Raw genomic sequence first — 22,428 nt, 5'->3', positions numbered from 1 at the left:
CATCCATCCATCCACCCATTTATCCATCCATCCATCCATCCATCCATCTAGAACTAATAATACACTGTGACCTTTGCTCTCTGTTCTGCCCTACAAAGACACAATTTATCCTGGTTGTGTACTTTCTGTTAGCTGCATCAAAAAAGATTTGGGCAAAGGTGGGTAGAAAAAGCAGAAGACACATCACATCTCAAGTGATCTTGTATTCCCCCCTTATCCTCCATCCCACCTGAATTACAAACACTTTGAAGTCAGTCTCCAAAAATATTCCTTAGTCATATCATATGATATGCCAGAGAAGCAGGTAGCCCTAAGAGAGTAATGACCTCCAGCCCGTAGGATAAGCACAGGGAATTTTTCAAGGCAGCCTGTGACTAAGGAAAGGAGGAGCATCACCAAGGGGCTCAGCTGCTCCTCTTTTGAATCCATTATGAATACATACCCAGGCTCTCCCAGACACTGGCTTCCCTCTAACTAAAGAATAGAGGAGGATTACTGAGGGAGGAATTCCCCTCAACCCACACCCATCACCAGTATTGATGTAACACATATGGACAGGCCACTCTCTATACCAACCAACTTTCACCAGCACACACACAAATACATGAATGCATGACTGTGCATACATGCATACATGTATACAAACATATATTCACGTCTATGTAAATAAGTTTATTTATATGTATGGTTACACGTAAGTGTACATTCCATGTGAAAGCATAGGTTGGATCAGCCATATTCAGCTTCCCTCTGTCTCTCTTAAATCTACATATAATAGGATTCATAGTGCCATACAGGGTTTTCTTTTGTGTAATTCTTTGTGTCTGGAAAAGCTCAACTGCACGAGGATGTTTGTCATAGGAAGAAAATGGGGAAGACATGAAGTGAAAATGCCAACTACTGAGCTGGTCAGAGAATTCTGAATGATGCTGACCTTGATCTGATCTACCCCAGCCACATCTTCCAGTGTATTACCCTGCTCTGTCCCAGGGGTTGGAGACCCACAAATGACTGTGATGACATTCGCTGTATAGGCCCTCCAAGTGTCAAAGAGAATCTCATCCCAGTCTGCAGTAAACAACAAAATAACGGCTAACGTGTTAAGCACCTTCTATGTGCCAAGCACTGGCCTAAAGGCTCTACATTTCTTGTGTCATTTGATCCTCACAGCCACCCTGGGAGGGACATGCTATTATGGTCTCCATTGTACAGAGGAGGAAACCAAGGCAAACAGGTGAACACACTTGCCCACAGTCACACAGCTAGTAAATAGTGTCTGAGACTAGATTTGAACTCAGGTCTTCCAGAATCCAGGCCTAGTGATCTGTGCACTGTGATGCCCCTAGCAACCCAGAATTCCATCACTTCCAGCAAACAATTCTTACTCAGCCCGAAGCCTAGGTGGTGACACAATGCACATAATTCACTCAGTGTGCATATACACCAGTGGTGCTCTCATATCCCACATTTCAGCCTGTACAAACAAGCACACAGCAAATATATGTCCAAATTTTCACGGAATGAGCTGCAGCTTCCTATACCGCCTCCCTCGCTGCACATCAGTAATTGGTGTTGTGTGGTCTCCTTGATCACCCCTTGTTCAGTTTTCTGACAACAGCCTAAATAGACAGGCCCTGTCTCCGGCTTTCTGAACCTGGGGACAGTTCTCTGGTGACTGTAAGGATGGCAGTACCTCTAAGAGCCACCTCTGCTCCTCAGAGCCTCCTCACCTAGAACATTAGGAAATAAACAGACCTCCCCACGTCCACGTAAACAAAGGCTCACTGGATTGGGGCATTTTGGGGTGAGATCTTGGCCCTTTTCTGGGGACAAGCACTCTGGCTGTTCATCATCTGCATCTTCTTCCTCACACCATCTCAGGAAGCTGGGGATGCCATGGAGAAAGAGTTGGCCCTGTAGTCGGAAAGACCTGAGTTTAAATCCTGCCTAAGACACTTCCTAGTGAGGTGACCCTGGGCAAGTCACTTCATGGCTGTCCTCCACATAATAACACCTGCTGGGCAGGGTTGTTGTGAGGATCCAGTGAGGTCATGGAAACGTGTAACATGTAAACCCTAAATTGCCATGATTGTCACTGCTAAAGAGGGTTGTCCTTGTTTAAAGAGGTGAGCAGACTGTAAAGATGCTTGTCCTTTTGCTCCCCAGTGAGGACACTCCCAGCAGAGGGTGCTGTCGGGTCACAATTTTTACATGACTGTTGTCACTCTGAGAGATCATTGGTAAAATGTCCATGATGACTTTTTTTTTCCATTTCCATGTCTGGGAGGAGGCATTTGCGCCTTTAAAGAGGCTATTTCTCTTCTCTTGTGTCTTCCAGTTGGAGACTCCAAAGACCTTGGTAACATAAGGATGGTCCAGGTGGTCCTCAGCCCTGATGGAGAAAAGGAAACTTCCTAAGGGTCATTTTCTGAGAACTCAAGACCCACATCAGGAAAGTGTTCCAAGAGAGAGCACCCCCAGTGACTGATGCTGGAAAAAAAAAGTGATGCGGAAAATCAGGAATGATTTATTGTAAAGACTAGTTACTGACAGAAGAAAGTATGTAAGTCTACCCTCATCTATTCACATTCAGATGATGTCCAAAGGGAAGAATGTTTATGTTAAAAGGGGAAGGGAAAAAGCATTTATAGAGTAACTACTGTGTACCATGCACTCTCTGTGCTCAGTGCCTGTACAAATGTTATCTCAATTCACCTTCATAAGAGCCCTACAAGGTTGTTAATTATCTAGATAATAATTATTATGCTAATATAATCTCCATTTTATAGTTGAGGAAATGAAGGCAAAAAGAGGTAAAATCAGTTGCCCAGGATCTCACATCTAGAAGGTGTCTGAGGCCAATTTGAACTCATCTTCCTGCATCCAGGCTCCGTGCTCTAGCCACTGTGTGACTTAGTCACCTCTAAAGAAAACAAAAGCAACACATTCAATTAATTGACAAAATCAGTATCAACGGAGATGCTGCACTTCTCTTAATGAAAAACCAAAATCAAAACCAAAGCTTTATTTTGTTGGTGACTGACAAACTGACAAGAAAACAACTTTTATTCCCCAAATCACCATCATTATTATTTCTGTTTAAAAGGGGAGGCTGGCAAGGGGAGAGTTAAGGTGGGAGAAACAGGACATTGGACTTTACCACATTAACCCTGAAGGTGGGGTCAGTGTTCCTGTTAAAACAGCGCCCTGAGAAAACCAGTCTCTGCTTTCCATAAGGTCCTTACTGAATGACCAACTGAATCCCCAAATTGTGGAGAGGCTCCTTCCAGGCTAGATCTATAATTCGATGTTTAGAGCCTTCCAGGTCACATGAGCAACACTTCTCCAAAACAGAAATTATGCACCAAAGTTAAAGCAACTCCAGCTGTTACCATGATTCAGGACACTCAGAATCCAAAAACAGGGGGAAAAAAACACAGACACTGACCTTGAGCTCACTCAGCACCCCTCTTCCACCTCCTACACTAGGAGACCCAAGGACACAACACAGGCTTGCATCAGAACCACCCCTGCAGCTTCCCCTTCTGTCTTTCTGGTGCCATAGAAATACTAAGGCCGTGCTGCCCAGCTTGGTTACAGCCCTTCAGGAGCAGGCTGTATCCCAGAGGCAGCAACGCTGCAATGCTCTAACCTGCAGCCTCAGGGCTGCCAATGTTGGGCCAGAGAGCTGAGGAACTCAGGGAACAGGACAAGTCACCAGGGCAGGACACTGCCCATGGGCAGGGGGAGGGGTTGCTGTGCAGCACATCAGAAAGCCTGAAAGAAGAACCCAGTACCCAACTGGGGCCAGTTTTGACCACCCAAAACTCAATTGGGGGAGAGTCTAGTGAACTGTGAATTGTCCAGGGTGGGAAGAAGCTTTGAGATCCAGCCCCCAAGAAAATTACAATCAAAGGAGGGGGAAAGTCAGAAGTAAGAGCCAAGAAAAATGGATGGGGAATCAAGATTGAATGGACCAAAGAAAGTACCAGGAAGAAAGAATATCAAAGGCCCAGAACATACAAATATTAATCAGTAGGAAAACCTGTAACAACTGAAGGAAATGTGACCTCCAGATCTAGTAAATGAGTTCAGGCATCAATGAACAAATACTGCAGACTGAGCTCTTGAGAAAGAGAATTCTGGGGAATTTGAGGAGTACACAGCTCCTGAGTGGTTAAAACAAGCAAGGAGAATTGTGAGAGCAGAACTAATGTCCTCCAAAGCAAATATAATGACAAGCAGAACAGAAACACTTGAATCTGCCATGGCAAGTCTCCAAAGAAACAAAAGAGAACCATTGATGGGGAAAGTGAATCCAAAGTAGGGAAGGACAAACCAGCAGAAGAGAAGCAAAGGCCAAGAACATTAGGGTTTAAAATACAGATCTCAAAGACAGGATGGTGGGTTTTCCAGAATATAACAGGACAAGACCATAATGTCATAACCAGGGAAATATGGTGATAGAGAGAGCTTCAGAGAACTTCTCAACCTCAAACATGAAACTCCAAAGAATTCCCAGATTGCCTCCAGAACCAAACCTGACTACAAACTCCACACACAGAGTGGTTCAACTGAACAAATTCGGAAAGCACATGTTCTGCAGCCATCAGGAGAAAGACCCTCACATGTGGAGGAAAAGACCTTTCTGCATCCCAGGAGGAAGCTTCCTGCAAGTCTGAGCTTAGCCACATGTGACAAAAGATCCACATTCAATAAGAAAGAAGGATTTGAAGCATGTTTAGAAAGAAAAACAGAAATGAGGAGATTCTTTGCTTCTCAAACACCAGAAATGCCAGAGGAGTGAACAAATCCAACAGGCAAGGACAGGAATGTCAACAGAGGGAGCAGAAAAGACTTCTTTCTAAAAGTGCACAGAGACAGTGGTGATGGCAGAAATCTGGCAGGGGTAACATTGGTCAAGTGGACAGGGGGCATTCTGGACAGAAAGCTCCTATGGGTAAAGGGAGATGAGGACCTAAAACTGGATGAGGCCATGGGGATTGTGGTCCTGAGAAGCCTATTGTCCTGGGAGAAGGGAGTTGGAACCTTGAAGGGTGATTAGCACTTGGAAAAGTAGGACAGCATGAACACAAGAGATATCCAGACAAATGGTGGGAAAGAGTCAACAAGAGAGGGCATGGACCTGTGGTGGGGGAGGGACTTAGTGGTGTGTCCTCTCTGATATTTGCAAACACTGATCTGGTCCTGAGGGGAGGCACAATTTGAAAACTAGGTAAAGCACACAAGGCAGGGATCATGGGGTAGTGAATCAGAGAATGAGATTCTAGCAGAAATCAAAAGAGAAGATGGATAATGAAGAGTGAAAAAACCCTTTTGGGAAGGGGCACAAAAATGAAATTTTAAACTTGTGAACAAGATGTGCTGAAGGAAGAGAGAGGAAGGTGGAAGCATCTTGGCTAATGAATAGGACAAAAGATGGAGAAGAACTATATACCCCAGTGAAAATAAGACAGAGGAATTCATAAAGTAAATCCTAAAGGGAAAGAGGTACCAAAAGGGAAGAAAGGATGGGGGAGGTAAAGAGAGCCAGTGGGAACAAGACCAGCTTAAAAAAGATTCAAAGTAAAGTAACAGAAGGGGCAAACGACTGTGTTTACAGCAGAAAAGGGAAAAAATGGTTTCTTTAAAATTTTAGATAAAGATGGAGGAAAATATAAACCTAATTCTTATAACTTTAATTGTGAATGGATTTAAATAAAAAATGAACGAATGGATGAGAAAACAAAACCCTACAATCTGTTGCTTAAAAGAAGCACATTTAAAAACCAAAAATGTACATAGAATAAAAATGAGGGGATGGGGATAGGAAAAGAAAAATGCTTTAATCTCCATTGAGAGTATCCAAAAAAGCAGAAGTTTTCATTGTGCTGTCAGACAAAGCAACAATAAACATTCCAAAAAGAAAAAGGGGTAAATAAGGAAAGGGCATTGTGCTGAAAGAAACTGGAGACACTAACCAATATCAATCAGAAACCTGTATGTTCCAAATGCCTTAGAATCCAAATTCCTAAAGGAAACAGAGACATCATAAATAAAATGAAAAGCTGGTTCTTTGAAAAGATAATCAAACCGATAAACCCCTAGCTAATGTGACTAAAAAGAAGAGAGCCAAAAATCAGATCAATAAAATAGCAAAGGAGTAAGAAGGTAAAATCACAGCAAAACCAGAAAAAAAAAATTTTTTAAAGTAGAACAAATTAGGTACAGTTAGTTATACGCTAACAAAATTGAGAACACAAAAAGGAACATTTTCAAGGAAATACTCAGGCTATCAGAAGACCAGTTAGAGATCCTCCTTGACCCAATCTCAGAAAAGGAAATAGATGATAAAGGAACTATCAAAAATAAACAATCCAAATCCTCAAATAAAGAACAGACTTTTCTGAGGAGTTGAGGTGGGTTGTGGGAGCATGAGAGCTTGAAAGTTCCTTGGTAGTTTTGTGGCATGGAAGATGGGCAGAGGGAACCAAGCCAAGCCTACTTTATGAGCAGTGGAGGAAAAGAGAACTGCTTTCCCTTTGGGGAAAAAGATAGGGCTTGGAAATTTGCAGACTTCCATCACTGAATAACCTGATGATCAGAGTTCAGGAACATGGTCTTCTTTGGGCAGGGTCGATCTCAGGAGGCTCTGATTTTAGGTGGCCATGGTAAGGAGATGATTAGATATTTCTCATTCTGGTTGAGGAATCATATTCTATCTTAGCACTGAAGTTCTGATAGTGAGCTTGGACAAATCAGACCATTTTGGAATTCTTCATGACTGCTACAAATTTCAGGAAAGGATGAAAAACAGTCCCAGTTTTGAGGGTTGGTAAGAATCTGCCCACATGGGGTCGGCTTGGTAAAGAAGTGTTGAGGACACAAAATTCCCTGCTTTACATCTTTCCTTTTGCATCTGATACTCTCCATTTGCCCAGCTATTTTCATCTTGTAATTCTTTGATGGTGTGAAGTAGAAAACCATTATTGAAAATGACCATCTACCCAATCACTCTTCAGCAAGAGCAGCACTTTGTTGAACTGATGCACAACTTTGGGTTGTAGCAGTCCATACCCTCTGGCCCACATGGGCAAGTACATAGAAGGCTTTCTTATCCAGTAACTGTCTGGAATTTGCCAGATCAAGAAAAGGGACATGATTTTTATGAGTCTGTGAAGTGATGCAGTCTTAGGACAAGAGAATGTCTGGGCAGAAGGTGACTTTAAAGGCAGTCAGCCCCTGGCTGGGGCTTTGTTTGTCAAGCTCCTTACCTGAGTGACTTTCAAAGACAGTCGCTGTGAAAAACGGGAGGAAGTTGGAGAATTAGTTCAACAGACTTCGCCACTAATCATTAAGTAATGGTAGGGTGAAAGCACTCCCATGCTCTGGGAACAGTGTGGCCAGCTGTGGAGAGTGATGCTATCCACCACAGGAGAAGCCCAGGCTTGTTGTTCCAAGTTAACTCACAAAGGTATTATACAAAATGGCTCCAAACAAAATCACAGAGTACAAATTGATCTGGCATGGGGAAATTCAACAGAAAGTCTTTGAAACTCTCTCCTTATGAACCTAGTCATTTTGGGACAGGAATAAAGAGCGCAGAAGACCCACACCCAAACCCAGTTGTGCAGCAAAAGGGAAGGAAAAAGATCCATCTTTCCCTTCCTAGCTCTAGGAAGCCCTTCATCTTTGTAGAGACACACCCCCCCCCATCTCAGAGCTTTATAACTGGATCAGCAGACTTCAAGACATCTAGGGCAAGACTGCTGCCCCATCACCTCTTATCAGCCTGTTTGACCAGGCACCATTTGCAGTTCACCAAGGCAGGGAGATAATTAGATGTTTCCATATTTTCATGAAATGGAATAATCCACTGTGTGTTGCTTAATGGCCTAAGGAACTGGGACTAAGGACAAGGCTATAGGAACACTTTTGGGGTTCCTTACCTTTTGATATAAACTTGTGACTATTTTTTTCCATTGCAGAAAATTTATTTTTTATATGGGGACCCTATGACTCATTTGTTGAAGCTTCAATGCATTTTTTTCATTTTTAATCTGCAGATAGTAATATGTAAGGTCATAACAGGAATCAGAATTCAGAGACAAAGATAAGGAAGGAATGATTTTTCTGATTTGTCTTAGGGAGAAATGACAGAACACTGGTTCTGTTAAACACATTTACACTGCTATCCTGTGCCTTATATACATATTTTTAAATTTCCATCATTGTTCTTTAATATCCTATGCTGAAGCTTGTGTGGTATATTTTCTTCCGTGGCAGATATCTATCTGTGGGTCATTTTGTGAAGTAACAAGCCATGTTCACACTTCAGAACTATAGCCTGACTTCTTTATCTGATTTATTCACAATGGTCTATTTTCTTGCCCCATCAATATCTGGAAACTGCCAAGTCAAGAAAGAGAAAATACACTTCAATGTGTAGAATATTATACAATCTTAGAGCGTTAGAATGTTAAAACTGCTTGGAGACTTATATCCACATTTGATGTTCAGTCATGTCCAATTTTTTGTGACCCCATAGGTCATAGCACACCAACACTGTCCTTAGATTTTCCTTGGCAAAAATACGATAGTGGTTTTCCATTTCCTTCTCCAATGGATTAAGACAAACAAAGATTAACTTGCCCAGGGTCACACAGCTGGTAAGTGTCTGAAGAGTTATTTGAACTCAGTTTTTCCTGACTTCAGACCCATCACTCTATCCAGGCACATAGTAAGTACTTAATAGATGATTTTTCCATTCATTCAATCAATCAATAAACATTTATTCGGTATCTCCTACGTGCCAGGCACTGTGATAAGTTCTGGGGTTTGGTTGGTTTTTGTCCTTTGTGCTCAGAGAGGACCCAATAACACCACTATGTCAGGGTCAAGGTACAGTGTGTCCGTCCAGCTGTGGCTGATCAGACCAATACGCACTCAGAAGGTTCTACCACATCTTGGCACCAATGGTCCATGTGAATATTTGGGTGGCAATATCTCTTTCGATGTGTGCAGCTTGTGTTTCTTTTGAACTATTGTAGTTCTGCTTCATGCATAGAGCACGATGCCTTCTTTGATGAGGGCATGCCATGCTGGGTGATCCTGTGCCAGGATTTCCCAAAGCTCTTCAGAGAGACCTTGAGAGTTTGTATGGTTTCTTCTTACCTCCATGTGAGTGTTTGCCTTGTGTGAGTTCTCCACAAAATGGTCTTTTAGGCAAGCATACATTTGGCACCCAAATAACATGGCCAGTCCATTGGAGTAGCACTCTCTAGGGAAGTTTAAATGATTGGCAATTTCAGAAAGGACCTTAGTGTCTAGTGTCTTATCCTGCCAGGAGATCTTCAACATCTTCCTAAGATAATTCAGATGGAATCAGTTCCATTTCCTGGTGTTGCACTTATAGACTATCCAGGTTTCACAAGCATACAACAATGAGGTCAGCACAAGAGCTCTATAGACCTTCAATTTGGTAGTCAGTCTAATACCTCTTCTCTCCTGTACTTTCCTTTGGAATCTCACTGAACTAGCTCTGGAAACTCATATGTCAACCTCATTCTCAATGTGTACATCCCTGGAAAGCTTACTATTAAGGTAAATGACCTTATCCACAGGATTTAAAACTTCTCCATTGGCTGTAACCAATGGTTCCATCTATGGGTGGTGTGGTGCTGGCTGGTTTTCTTAATGTTAATTGTCAGGCTAAAATAAGCACAAGCTGCAGAGAAGGGATCAGTACTTGGTTGTAATTCAGTTTCAGAAGCTGTATTGAGTGTATAATCACCTGAAAGCAAAAACTCACGCACCCATTCTCCTTCCACTTTGGCTTGTCTTGGCTTGTAGCCTCTTCAAGCTAAATAATGTGTCATTAATGCAACAGCTGACGTTGATGCCATTTTTGTCCTCAAAGGTGCCCAACACCATTGCTGAAAACATCATGCTAAAAGGCATGGAAGCAAGCATATAGCCTTGCTTCACTCCATTGGTGACCAAGAAGGCACAAGAGCATCGTCCATAAATCCAAACCCAGGCAAGCATGCTGTACGATTCTGACAAACTTCTCCAGGCAACCAAATTTTGACATAGTTTTCCATAAGCCCTCACAACTGACAGTTGGTCAAAGGCCTTGGTCAGATCTACACACGTTGTGGACAGACCTGTTCTGCTCCTGGCATTTCTCCTGGAGTTGTTGGGCAGGAAACACCATACTGACTGTTCGTTGGCCCTTTCTGAAACCACACTGGCTCTTAGGCAGATGACCACCTTCCAGACAAAGGATCAGCCTCATAAGGAGGACTCTCACAAGAATCTTGCCAGCAATGACTGAGAGAGACCCCCTGTGATTGTGGCAAGAAAATCTCTCTCCTTTATCTTCTTGGAGATGGACCATGGAAGTGTCCTTGGGCTCCTGGGGGACAGCCTCCTCTTGTCATTTGACCTGGAAGATTTCCTTTTGGGGATACAAAATAGGACAAAAGATAGTCCTCACCCTCATGGAGCTTACAATCTAATGAGGTACAAAACATGCAAACACATACAAAGTAAGTGATGTACAGGATCAATCAGAAATAATTGCAAGGTGGTGCAATGCATAGGGTGGTAGGCCTGGAGTCAGGAAGACCTAAGTTCAAATCTGGCCTTAGACACTTCCTAGCTATGTGACTCTGAGTAAGTCTCAGTTTTCTCTTCTATTTGATGAACTGGAGAAGAAAGTGGCAAACCACTTTAGTACCTTTGCCAAGAAAACCCCAAATGGGGCCGTGGAGAATCAGGTATGACTTAAACAGCTGAACCACCTTAGCAAAAGAGGAAAAGAATTAGAGAGGTTAAGGAAGGCTTCCTGTAGAAGGTGGGAGTTTTACTGGGACTTAAAAGAAGCAAAGAATGGCGGTCATTCCAGGCTATTACAATTGTCCAGATATGAGGGCATAAGAGTCTGTGCCAGGCTGGTGGCAGTAACAGAGGAGAGAAGGGAGTTTGTTCTAGAGATGCTGTCAAAGGTAAACTCCACAAGCTCCTGCAGCAGCTTGGATAGTGCCCTAGTTGGGATCCTGAGGGACTGAGAAGATGGTTTTGCCCTGGACAGAAAGTAGAAAGGTTTAGGAATGATCACCAGCTCTGTTTGGGATGTGTTGAGCTTAAGATGTCTCCTAGATGCCCATTTTGAGAGAAATGAAAGGCAGTTGCCAGGCAAGGTTGGAGGTCAGCAGAGTGTCTGAGGCAGGAAAGGTCAACCTGAGCAGCATCAACATAGAGAAAGTCATTAAATGCATGGGAACTACTGAGATGACCCAACATTGGCACCTCAGAGAATTCTGTAGTTTTACTTGTCAAACTCACCTTTCTCAGTATACAAGTGGAAATTCTTTGCTGGAATATTTGGTTGTAACCTGGACACTGCAGAGCCAAAAAAGAGAGAGCACACTTAAAACCCTGGAATGTCCACTGATCCTAGAGTGTCATAATGACAGGGCTAGAAAGGGCCTTAGTGGGTCATTCACTCCAAGCTCCACACTCAACAGTTCGCTTTTGTTCTATAGTTTTGCTTGTCAAACTCATTTTTTCCCTATCTGATGAGATGTCATCATCACTCTGTCTCCTCCCCAAATCTCAGCTGGAAACCAGAAACCACTGAAAAGGAGACTGGATGTAGATCCTGGAATGTCCTCTGATCCTGGAATCCTCAAGGGACCCAGACGCTTTTGTTCTGTAGGGTTGCTGGTCCTAACCCAGCTCATTTTGTCTTCCTTTGGCATTCAGTCTGGTAGTTTGACTTCCAGACATGGCAGCAAAGGCAGTAATCATTTTTTATAACAATACTTAAGTGTTAACGGGAGGAAATTAATGGTTTGTTTCCACGTTAGGAATAATGGGAGATGGCTGAGGTTGGGGTGCTGTTAGCGTAAGGCTTGAACTGCCTGTAAATAACCAGATTACTGGTTATTTGCACCCCTATGGTGCTGAGGCCCTTGTGGGATGGATCTCCCATGACTGGATTGAATGTAGCAGCAGATCCTGTGCCCTGATCATTACCACCATCACCTTAGTGATCTGCCATCAAACTGGTTCTTGTTACTTTATTAAAAGACCCCAGTATTCGTTGGGTCTAGAGCTACCAAACCCATATATGTGTGCTGTAAAACTACCCTACTATTGATCAGTGGGCTCTGCATCTAAATCAGGCCCTTTCTGTCGCTAAAAAGACCGCCTGGTGAAGGAATCGGCTCCATTGAGATTATAGGAATCCCTTAGAAATTTCCTTAGTCAGAGTTTGATGTCCGAATGCCTATACTACTCTTGAAATGGGTGGATCTGACATGTAACCAGTAGTAAGAGTTGTCCTCAATGACGCAAAAGGCTGTTACCGCATTTCCCCACTCCTTTAGAACAGATGCCGTGGACAGTCTGGCTGCTCAGATAGAGCCCAGGCTATCACATCCGGACTAGGGAGTCCCACAAAGGCAGCTTGGTATTGCTGGCGCCAGTCACGCTGGGGCCAAGGTCAGATAATAGAGGCACTGTTACCATCATGGATTAGATGACCAAAGCCACACCCCATGAGGCACTATGGCTGCTCAGTGGTGTTGGTTATCAGCCGCCCCGGGTTTTGCTGGAGGTGTGTTCATCTAGCCGCGATATCCCTCTGCTAAACCAAAGTACCAAGAGACATAGAAGCCAGGGTCTGACATGTTTCACATAACCTCTAGTTTTTGAGCAAGAGTGACTTGGGCTGCCCAGGACTCTGGACTAGAGTCCCTCCATTGAGGATTTGAGCCTGGTCAGGTTGGTTCGCTGCGTGCCGTGTTGTCAATGTTTTGGATCGCGCTGCTGTCTTTAAGGACGAACATTTCCCAGGTTTGAGCTTTGGGAAGGATTAACTTCTGGGAAGAAAGGTGCTAACAATTCCGTTATCCGCTGCTGTCCCAAGCCTCTGGTGGTTGGTAACGCATCCTACAGGTGCAGGAGGCCACTGATGTCGATAGCACGATGCGTTACAGCCTCAGCAATGAGAGGCAAGGGGTCCTTTAGGCCAGGTACTGTGTTGGGTGATGGGAATGCAAGGACAAGCTTGAAAGAAGTCCAGATTGTCCGAGGTGAGAGGGGCCTGAGAGGTCGTTTACTCCCAGCACCGTATTTGACAGGACCCTTCTGTGCTCTGCCATAACCAAAATAAGATTTCCTCTTGCAGCCATTAGCATGGGTTTGCCTTGCAGATGCAGCGACAGAGATCAGAAACTGCCAGGTCGAAAAAGGATAGGGAAAGATGAAGGAAGCAGGAGGAGCCACTTCACCACTCTGTATGGAGCCAGACCTTTCAGGTTTACGGGACTTGGGAAGGGCTGCTCTCTCTACCACCTCTCATCCGTATACTGAGCTGGGTCCATCCGTAGGAAGACAAGCTGGGAAAGAGTACTACATGTTTCTATATCTGCAGGATCCACTACATTTCATTTTAATGTGGAAGTTCTGGCATTTTGCTTGGAATAATTAGGAATATTGGTGAAGAATTCATGTAAAAGTTCCAGTTCTGTGGGTAGATAGGTGATGGACTAGACATAGTGAAGGAGGTTTGAGAAGAAGATACATTCTTCTCCTCTACTGTACCGTTTTCATTCAAGGCTCTTCATGAACCCAAATCCGCCAAGTCTATTCTTTGCTGAGGGAAGGAGAAGGCCATTGCAGAGGATGGCCTCAGGCCCAAGCATTTTTCCAGTGACTGAGTTCTTGGTTTTCCTGACCAATAGTAATGCTGTTTGGTCATTTGACCAAGCAGTCACAGGAGGCTTTCTTATCCATTATCTGAAGACTGTCAGGGTAAGACTGGGTTGTTCTTAAGACCCTACAATGTCACAGAATATTAGTGAGGCAGAATTATGAGGCAAAATGAAGCCAAAATGGGGTCACATGCTTCCCTGTGTTGGACAGTACATTTCTGTTGTTTTACTTATCAAAGTAACTGCTTTCCTAACTGCCTCCAAATTCAGTTGCCATTAAAAACAGAAGGAGAGGCAAGCAGGAGAGAGGGAATAGTGGATTATCATGCCACATTAGTCCTTAGCAAATTCACTAAGAACATCCACATACTCTACACAAGTGTGGCAAGGCCTTGACTGTCATCTAAAAACCCCAGGGGAACTCTGACATTAAATCCCCCAAACCATGAAGTTTCTTCATGTGGTTTAACATCCAGTTTGGAATTTCTCCTTAAGTCACTTAATTTGATGACTTCAAGGAAATTCAACATGGGAAGTCCCCCAGCACCAATTTGATATCATAGAGGAAGGAAGGAACAGGGTCTTGATTTTTCCTTGTGTCTAGACAGAAATTTTCATTACTGCCAGGGTGGGTTAGCAAAGGATGATCAAAGACACGGAGTAGTCCCTACAGAGTCTGCACTGGGAAAAAACTGTTCACTCCAGTACCTTTCACCTACCTCTTAGGCCAGCTTCTAATTTTAGGTGGGGATATAAGATGTTTCTAAGTCTACATGAAGTAACATATTTCATTCTATAGTTTTGAAATTCTTTAAAGCACTAAAAGTCCCATGATTATGAGCAGACTGTTGGGTCTTCTTTTATGATAAGTTAATTTTCTAGATATCTTTTCTCTTTTATGGCTCTTCTAAAATAGGGAACCCAATTGTTCCTTCTAAAATTGTCAAAGTGCATTTTCTATTTTTAATCTGCACATGGCACATTTGGTTTCCATTGTAGCACTGGGAGAATCAGAGTTTTAGAATTGGAGGAGACATTAAAGGATGTGAAGTCTCTCTGTGGAAAGTTCTCAAACTATTCCTTCCTGGTGTCCACATGCAAAAGTTTGGGAAATTATCATTTTAGGTGAAGATAAATGCTCTGAAGACCACTTTCTGTAGGTCTGTGCCAATCCCAAGAGTATGTGTCTGTCTTTGTAGGCTACTACAACTTTCCCCATAAGAATAGGACTGTTCTTTGTCTATTTGCTCTCCTCCTCATCTTCGATTCTAGTATTGTTAGAATTTCTTTTATCCCTTAAGTTATAAACTGGTAGGCTATATTTTTCCCCTGAGACAATAGGCATTAAGTGACTTACCTGGGGTCACACAGCTAGTGTCAAGGGTCTGAAGCTGGATTTCAGCTCAGGTCCTCCAGACTGCAAGACTGGTGCTCTATCCACTGTGCCACCTAGCTACCCCAAACTGATAGCCTACTACCTATAATTCATTCTAGATTTACTTTTGTTGGATGGGTGAGCTTGTTTGTAAAGGTCAGGAATTATTTCTTTCATCTTGTCGAATTTGTGAGTGTGTGTGGGAAGCTGGGACAGGGTGCAGTTTTAAATGTTCTCATTTATATAGAAGTCTTATCTAAGCAAAAATCTATCTTGTCTGGTCCTGAGCAACTCATATACATTTTTAAAAAATGTTTTCCTTCTCTGTGACTTTCTTGTGAGGATGTAGCATTGGAAGGGGCAAAGGGGCTTCCATCTGTTTTGTGCTTTAGGTAGAAAGGTGTTCAAAGTCTTTGAAATGTCGAGGGTTTGATGCTTTCATAGGGTGACACTTAACTTCTTCCTGTTCTAAATTTGACCCCTTTGGGTGAAACGAGTGGGAAATGGAAAAATTCGGAGTGAAGAGCAAATTCTGTCTTCCCTTTTCTTCTGAGATATGATTGCCTCAAAAAATAAGATTTAAAAAAGGGAGTAAGAAATGTTACATATAATAAAACCCACTCAGGGAAAAGTAGAAAATAAATTTGAAAAACATAAATAGCTGAAATGAGGTCTAAATAATGTGTACAATATTCATTGGTATTATATATGTGGAACTTCTCAATAATTTTACTATTAATTATTTTATTGAAAACAATTGGAATATTTTGGAATTATTTGGGAATAACTAGAATTACTGAAGTAATTGGAAATTTGAAGTCATTGTTTGTTATGACTAACATTTGTTGACATGGCTGTCACAGAGGCAAAAATATAGACAGTGGAAGTTTCTCTAATCACCTTCTCGGTTATAGATATGCGTTTCTATATTATGCTTTTAGAGAATGAGGAAAGGTTTTTTGTTTTGCTTTTGGAAACTAGACTTGTGGTTTGTTTTTAATTGTGCGAAAAGATTCTTAAAATAAAAAGTTGTCATCACTGATTATCTTGCTACTTAGAAATAATTTTGGGAACAGGTTGATTAGTCCCCCTTCCTCACCCAGGTTTTGCCAGGGCAGTGCTTTGTTTGTTTGCCATTGAGTTGTTTTTCTGATTGTGAACAAGGCATAGTTTATTGCCACAGAAGCATTTCATTGTATTTTGTCCCCTAAGGATGTATCTAGCATGAGGTTTCAAATGTGCATGAAAATGGAAGTTATGAAAAGGCTTGGCTTTTCCCCCTACAAGAATGTAAAGCTGAATATGATTTGCCGTAGAATGATTTAAATGCTATCAATGAACAACAAAAAACTAACACCTCTCTATAATTTTGAAATCAGAGTACATGTTCCTTCAGAACAAGAGGAGAGGACAATTAAGAACCTTGGTACAGTTAAGAAGCCCTCCATAGGTAGGATCCAACTCTGGAAGGCCAGAGCTCCTCAAGCTGTGGAATCACATTAAATTTTGAGAATGTGGCTTCCTTGTATAAGCTGAGTGCTAGATAAACTGTCAGCTGGGAAGGAGTGGGAATCACAAACGCCATTATGTTTACTCTGAAATCTTTGAGTCTCTACAATGGGTTTGGAAAGTTTGAGATTTTAAAATCAGATCAATTTGAACACTGCATCAAGATTATAACTTGAAAAATAATTTCCATATTGATGGAGAGGCCACCTATTGGTCAATTAGAACAGAGGTACCCAATGCCCAGCCCAGCTCAACTAAGATGTAACTTGGAAATGTTTAACAAAGTGAATAAAATGATACAACCTAGATAAAGTTGATTTGGAGTTTTTTAAGTCAATCTGCAGTCTGGTTTCAGATTGAGTTTGGCCCCCCGACTGACAGCATAACCAGGATTTACCTCATCTTATTGCACTTGGCTATCTTGTGCTTTGAAATCTTGAATTTGTACAAATTGAAAGTTATTGGCAACCTGCATTGAGCAAGTCTACCAGTGCCATTTTTCCAATAGCACGTGCTCAAATCATGTCTCTGTGTCACATGCTGGTAATTCTCACAATATTTCAAACCTTTTCATTATTATCACATCTGTTAAAGTGATCTGTGACCAGTGATCTTTGATGTTGCTTTTGTAACTGTTTTGGGTTGCCATGAACCATGCTCATAGAAGATGGCAACCTTAAGTGGCAGATGCATGCATGTTCTGTCTGTTCCACTAACCAGTTATTGGTGAAGCCTTCTTCTAATAAACTGTTACAGCCACCCCAAACTTCAGGAATCACCACCCTGATCAGCCAGCAGCCATCAACATCATGGCAAGACCCTCCACCAGCAAAAAGATTACAACTCCCTGAGGACTCGGATGATAGCATCTTTAGCAGTAAAGTAATTTTGAGGTGTGTCTATTGGTTTTTAGACATAATACTATTGCATACTTAATAGACAGTAGTATAATATAAACATAACTTTTACAAGAACTGGGAAACAAAAGTGTCATGTGACTAGATTTATCGTGATACTCACTTTATGGCAATGGTATGGAAACGACTCCATGTATCTCCAAGGAGTGCATGTGCAAGGGTTTGTGAAGAGGCTGCTTGCAGTCTGGATCCTAAGTCATTGGATGATTTGTCCCTGAGCAATCTTTGGCCAACTCAGACAACTCTGTCTTCCTCTCTATACCAGGTCTCTTGTGATCTGCTGAGCTGGGTTTCCTTTTCTCCTCAATTCCCCCAACTCTCTCTTACATCAAACCCCATTCATGGAAACCATGATAGATATAGTTGTCAAAGGAAGTGAAGACAAAAATCTAGATACTTAGTCATTGGATTCTATCTACTATTGAGAGTTTGAACTGAATGCACTGGAATGTAATGAGAAAAAATGTATCGAACACAAATTAGAACACAAACCGGGCTACTAGAATATGAACTGAAAATCTGGTAGCTTATTAAGGGAATATGATTGTCCTGTGTTATTAAAATAGCATAACCCATGAATCAAAAAGAAACACTTCTCCATGATAAAGAAAAAATTCCTGAGAGATGCAATGTTAGATTGTAACTTGTTTTACATTTTGTTTGCCTAATCATGGACCCTGAACTTTAAAGTGGGATGTGAGACCTACAATAATAAGATGTAACAATTTATTAGGTGTCAAAACTCCCCTCCATTGGCAGATTTGGGAAGTATTCTATCTTTTTAAAGAAATACAGCTTAGTTTAATTACAAATGGCATGATGTCATGATAGAATGCATGCTCTTCATGAAAATGTTTCTCTGATCTGGAATTACACAAAGTAGAGGAACTTGACAAAGGAAAAAGAACAAACTTGTGTTAGGGTTCGCCTCCTTGTAGAACTGTGCAACACAACAAGCAGTTGTGCTTTGTAGACTGTGATGAATGTCCGACCGTAAGGAAAAAAGAAAGAGACAGGACAGATGCCGAGGCTTAGAGGAGCAGAAAGACTCCTAAGGACGCTGATAGTATCAGGACCATCTGACGTTCATTTAGATGCCCTAAGTCAGGAGATCTTTACCTGGCATCCAGGAACTTTTTGCAGAAATATTTGTATGACTGGATTTCCATACAATTGGTTTCCAGGATGATGTTGTTTATTTCATGTACTTAAAAACATCATTTTTAGTGAGGGTCCTGAGGCTCCCCCAGGCTGCCAGAGATCCATGATACAAAAACAAGTAAGAACTATAGATTTTTGGCCACTGAGAAAATTTAAATCATTCTGTATCCTTGATTCGATTCTAAACTAACCCTGTTCTGCATTGATGCTCCATTTTGGATAATTGCTCAGTCCGCATTTTTCCATCCCTGAGTCAGCTTTTCTTCTGAGTTAGTTATAAGTTCACTTGTTAGAATCCCCAAAAGATTGTGTCCTTCCTTGCAAAAGTCCTATGTCCCCAACAAACCCTTCTAGGTCCCAGGGAGTCTGCTAACTCAGGTCTGCTACCAAAATGTGCAAGGTGCTAATGTGTGGCACAGAATAATTAATGCTCCTAAATTTTCACTAGGCTCCCATGTCAGCCCGATTGTCCCTACCCAATTCTGTCTACACTGTAACAATTATATTAGTTTCCCCATTTACCCAACTCTGTATTCCTGAAAACTCTATTATGGCTGGTGAGTTCTCCCTTGGTCAGAGAGAAGCCATTGATCCAATTTATTGGTTATTGCTAGTCTAACTGATAACGTGATCATGCTTAGACCATTGTCTTTCAGCTTAACTTACTTGTCAAATGTAACACCATACAACTGATTACTCAGTAGATTTGCACATAGGAACAAGCATTTATAGTGAATGACTTAGAGGTCAATGGCAATGATAAAGCTGGGTGGCTGTATCGCCAAGGCACATAGCACTGGTGGTGACTATGAATATGCTGCCATAGTTCTCAATTGCAAAGTATAACAGACTTTCTATATAGAAGGCAGAAGAAAACTTATTTAGATACCAAAAAGTCAAATCCCAGAATGAGAAAGCAAAATCAGTCATAGTCAACACAGTTTATCACCGCAGGGGGCGAAGTCACTCCCAAGCCTCTCTGCCCCCTGCTGGAACCTTCCCACAAACACACACTCAGGAGCCTAAGCTTTGCCTACCTGCCTGTGCCCTTCCTGACCAATTTCCTCCCAGCCCTGCTCCACCCTTCCTGGTCTTCCCATTCAGCAAGCTCCTCCCACCATGTGTAATTTAGGCTAACCCTAACCCTAACTCTAAATTAAGATTTTTCCATTTAAATTACCATTATAGTGGCCCAGTATATAGAACAGTGAGCCTGGAATTGGGAAGACCCCAGTTCAAATGTCGTCTGAGACACTTGTTAGCTAAAGTGACCCAGGGCAAGTTAGTTAACTTTTATCTGCTTCCATTTCCTCAACTTCAAAATGGGAATGCTAACGGCACCTGCCTTCATGGATTGTTGTGAGGATCAAATGTGGAGCAGGACAGATTACAATGACTGAGGAAACAAAGCATGCTGGTTTATTAAGCTGTGCATGTCAAATGTACAACAAATCAGGACTAGGCCTCCTCAGTCCAGGGTATCAGCAGGCAATCACAATATTGGTTTATTACAAGAGAAATGATATCTAAACCAGGGAGAGCCAAAACAGAGAAAGAAAAGAATAGACCAATTTCCCTAATGAATACAGATGCAAAAATTTTAAATGACATATTAGCAAAAAGATTACAGCAACTTATCGTGTAAATAATACATTTTGATCAGGCAGGACTCATAACAGGAATGCAGAGCTGGTACAATATTGGGGAAACTATCAGCAGATGTGATCATATCAACAAGACTAACAGAAACCATATGATCATCTCAATAGATGCAAAATAGGCTTTTGACACAATAGAACACCCATTCCTATTGAAAACACTGGAGAGCATAGGAATAAATGGACCCTTCCTAAAAATAACAAGTAACATCCACCTAAAATCATCATGTATTACAAAATTACATGTAATGGGGACAAGCTAGCTGCCTTTCCAATAAGATCTGGGGTGAAACAAGGATGTCCATTATCACCACTATTCTTCAATATGATGCCAGAACTGTTAGATTTAACAATAAGGGGAGAAAAAGAAATTGAAGGAATTAGAATGGGCAGAGAAGAAACTATGTTATCACTCTTTGCAGGTGATATGATGATATAGAGAATCCTAGAGAATCAAGTAAAAACTACTTGAAATAATAAACAACTTTAGAAAAGTTGTAGGATACAAAATAAACCCACATAAATCATCTGCATTTCTACATGTTACTAACAAAGTCCAACAGCAAGAGACAGAAAGAGAAATCCCATTTAAAGGCACTGTAGACACTATACAATATCTGGGAGTCTACCTGCCAAAACAAACCCAGGGACTACACAAAACACTTCTCACACAAAGTCAGATCTAAATACTTAGAAAAATATCAGTTGCTGATGGGCAGGCTGACTGCTTTTGGACCCTCGCACCCTGAGTTCCTCCATGCAGGGTGCCTTCTTCCCACCCCACCCCCACTTTTCAGCCTCCCCCATTAGAGAGCAGGGACCACCTTCCTTCTCTGCATTTCTGTCTTCAGTGTTTAACACAGTGCCTGGCACCTAGTAAAGCTGAATAAATACTTATTGACCAACTTCTGACAGTCAGGACCACCTTTCTTAATCTTTTATCTGCACGGATTGTCAAGGATGATCACATTTTGTTTCCACAGAAATTATAAGAAACATAATTTGTGAAACCTAAGAAGTCATACTGATGGGAAACTGATCATAGTGGAGGGCAGTGGGGGATGCTCGGTGACTGTTAATCAGCATATCTAAGATTCTCTTTAATGAATGCTAAAAAATTTTTTAAAGAAAGATGAAGGTCACTCACTATGAGCTCCTTCATCTCCCCTCTCCATCACCTTGCATCACTGCCTGCGTTCTGCCCCTCTTCCTTGCCCGAGATGAGGTGGCCCTGGCCTCAGCAGACTGCCCTCTCTGCCCCCCAACACTTATTTTCAGTCTCTCCAGGCTCATTTCCTGCTGTCTACAGAAACGTCAGCGTCCTGCAAGCCCGCTGCCCTGTGGCTGACCCCGCCGCCCCCCCAGGGGCTGCCCTGTGCTGCCCACCCACAGGGCGCCCCCTGCCGCCCACCCACGGGCTGCCCCCAGCAGCCGCCTCCACACTCGCTCTCCTCCAAATCTGGCCGGTCCCCACATACCCCACCCAAAGGCCTCTAGCACCCCGACTGTCCCGTGAGGAGGAGAATGCCAACCAAGGCCAGGCTTGGCCCCCTCTCCCCCAACCCGTCCTCCAGGAAGAGGGGTCACAGTCCAGGGGAGGGAGGCACGCCCCCCGCCCCCCCCCCCCCCCCCCCACTGAAGATCTCTCCTCACCACTGGGACAACGGCAAACCCCACACACACTGGGGAGGTGTGTCTACGCCACCGGCAGGGTCTCTTCCTTCCCAGCCCCCCAGCCCCAGCACCGGGTCCTAGACCACGCGCTGCCCAGGCTCACGCTCTCCTTTGCCTAAGCCCGGCTCATCAACACGTGCCGGGCACACAGGGCGGGGTGCGGAGCTGACCAGAGAGCGGCTGAGCGCGGAGGCTGTCCTTCGGCTCTGGGTCCACCCTAGGAGCTGACCCCCCCTCCTCTGGACCCCACCTCCTTCTCCCCCTCCTAGCCCATCTCCCGGTTCTGAAGGGGGGGCGGTTTCCTGGTCTAACCCTCCCCCCTCCCCCACCGCGGTCACAAGGCAGTGACGTCATCACACGCGTCCCCTGCTCCAGGGCCTCCTCCCAGTGCTCTGTGGCTCCGCGTTCAA

At 42.9% G+C, this 22,428-nt stretch overlaps 1 long non-coding RNA gene across 6 annotated transcripts; it reads right to left on the bottom strand.

Moving 5' to 3' along the window:
* Nucleotides 1–657: 657 nt before the first annotated feature.
* Nucleotides 658–22,313, bottom strand: LOC140497612 (uncharacterized). Of its 6 annotated transcripts, none has more exons than XR_011964827.1 (3): nt 21,998–22,313; nt 11,350–11,406; nt 658–2,923 (listed from the first exon to the last, which is right to left on the bottom strand). It is a non-coding gene; the product is annotated as an uncharacterized lncRNA (long non-coding RNA). The 6 variants fall into 6 exon arrangements; XR_011964822.1 differs by lacking the exon at nt 11,350–11,406 and having other exon boundaries at nt 658–2,490; nt 2,840–2,923; XR_011964803.1 differs by lacking the exon at nt 21,998–22,313 and having other exon boundaries at nt 658–2,490; nt 2,840–2,923; nt 11,350–21,970.
* Nucleotides 22,314–22,428: the final 115 nt, after the last annotated feature.

Source organism: Notamacropus eugenii, chromosome 1 (assembly GCF_028372415.1).
Source record: "Notamacropus eugenii isolate mMacEug1 chromosome 1, mMacEug1.pri_v2, whole genome shotgun sequence".
Classification (NCBI taxonomy): domain Eukaryota; kingdom Metazoa; phylum Chordata; class Mammalia; order Diprotodontia; family Macropodidae; genus Notamacropus; species Notamacropus eugenii.
The sequence above is the reverse complement of the archived record's forward strand: the minus strand, read 5'-3'. Positions and strand labels throughout refer to the sequence as shown.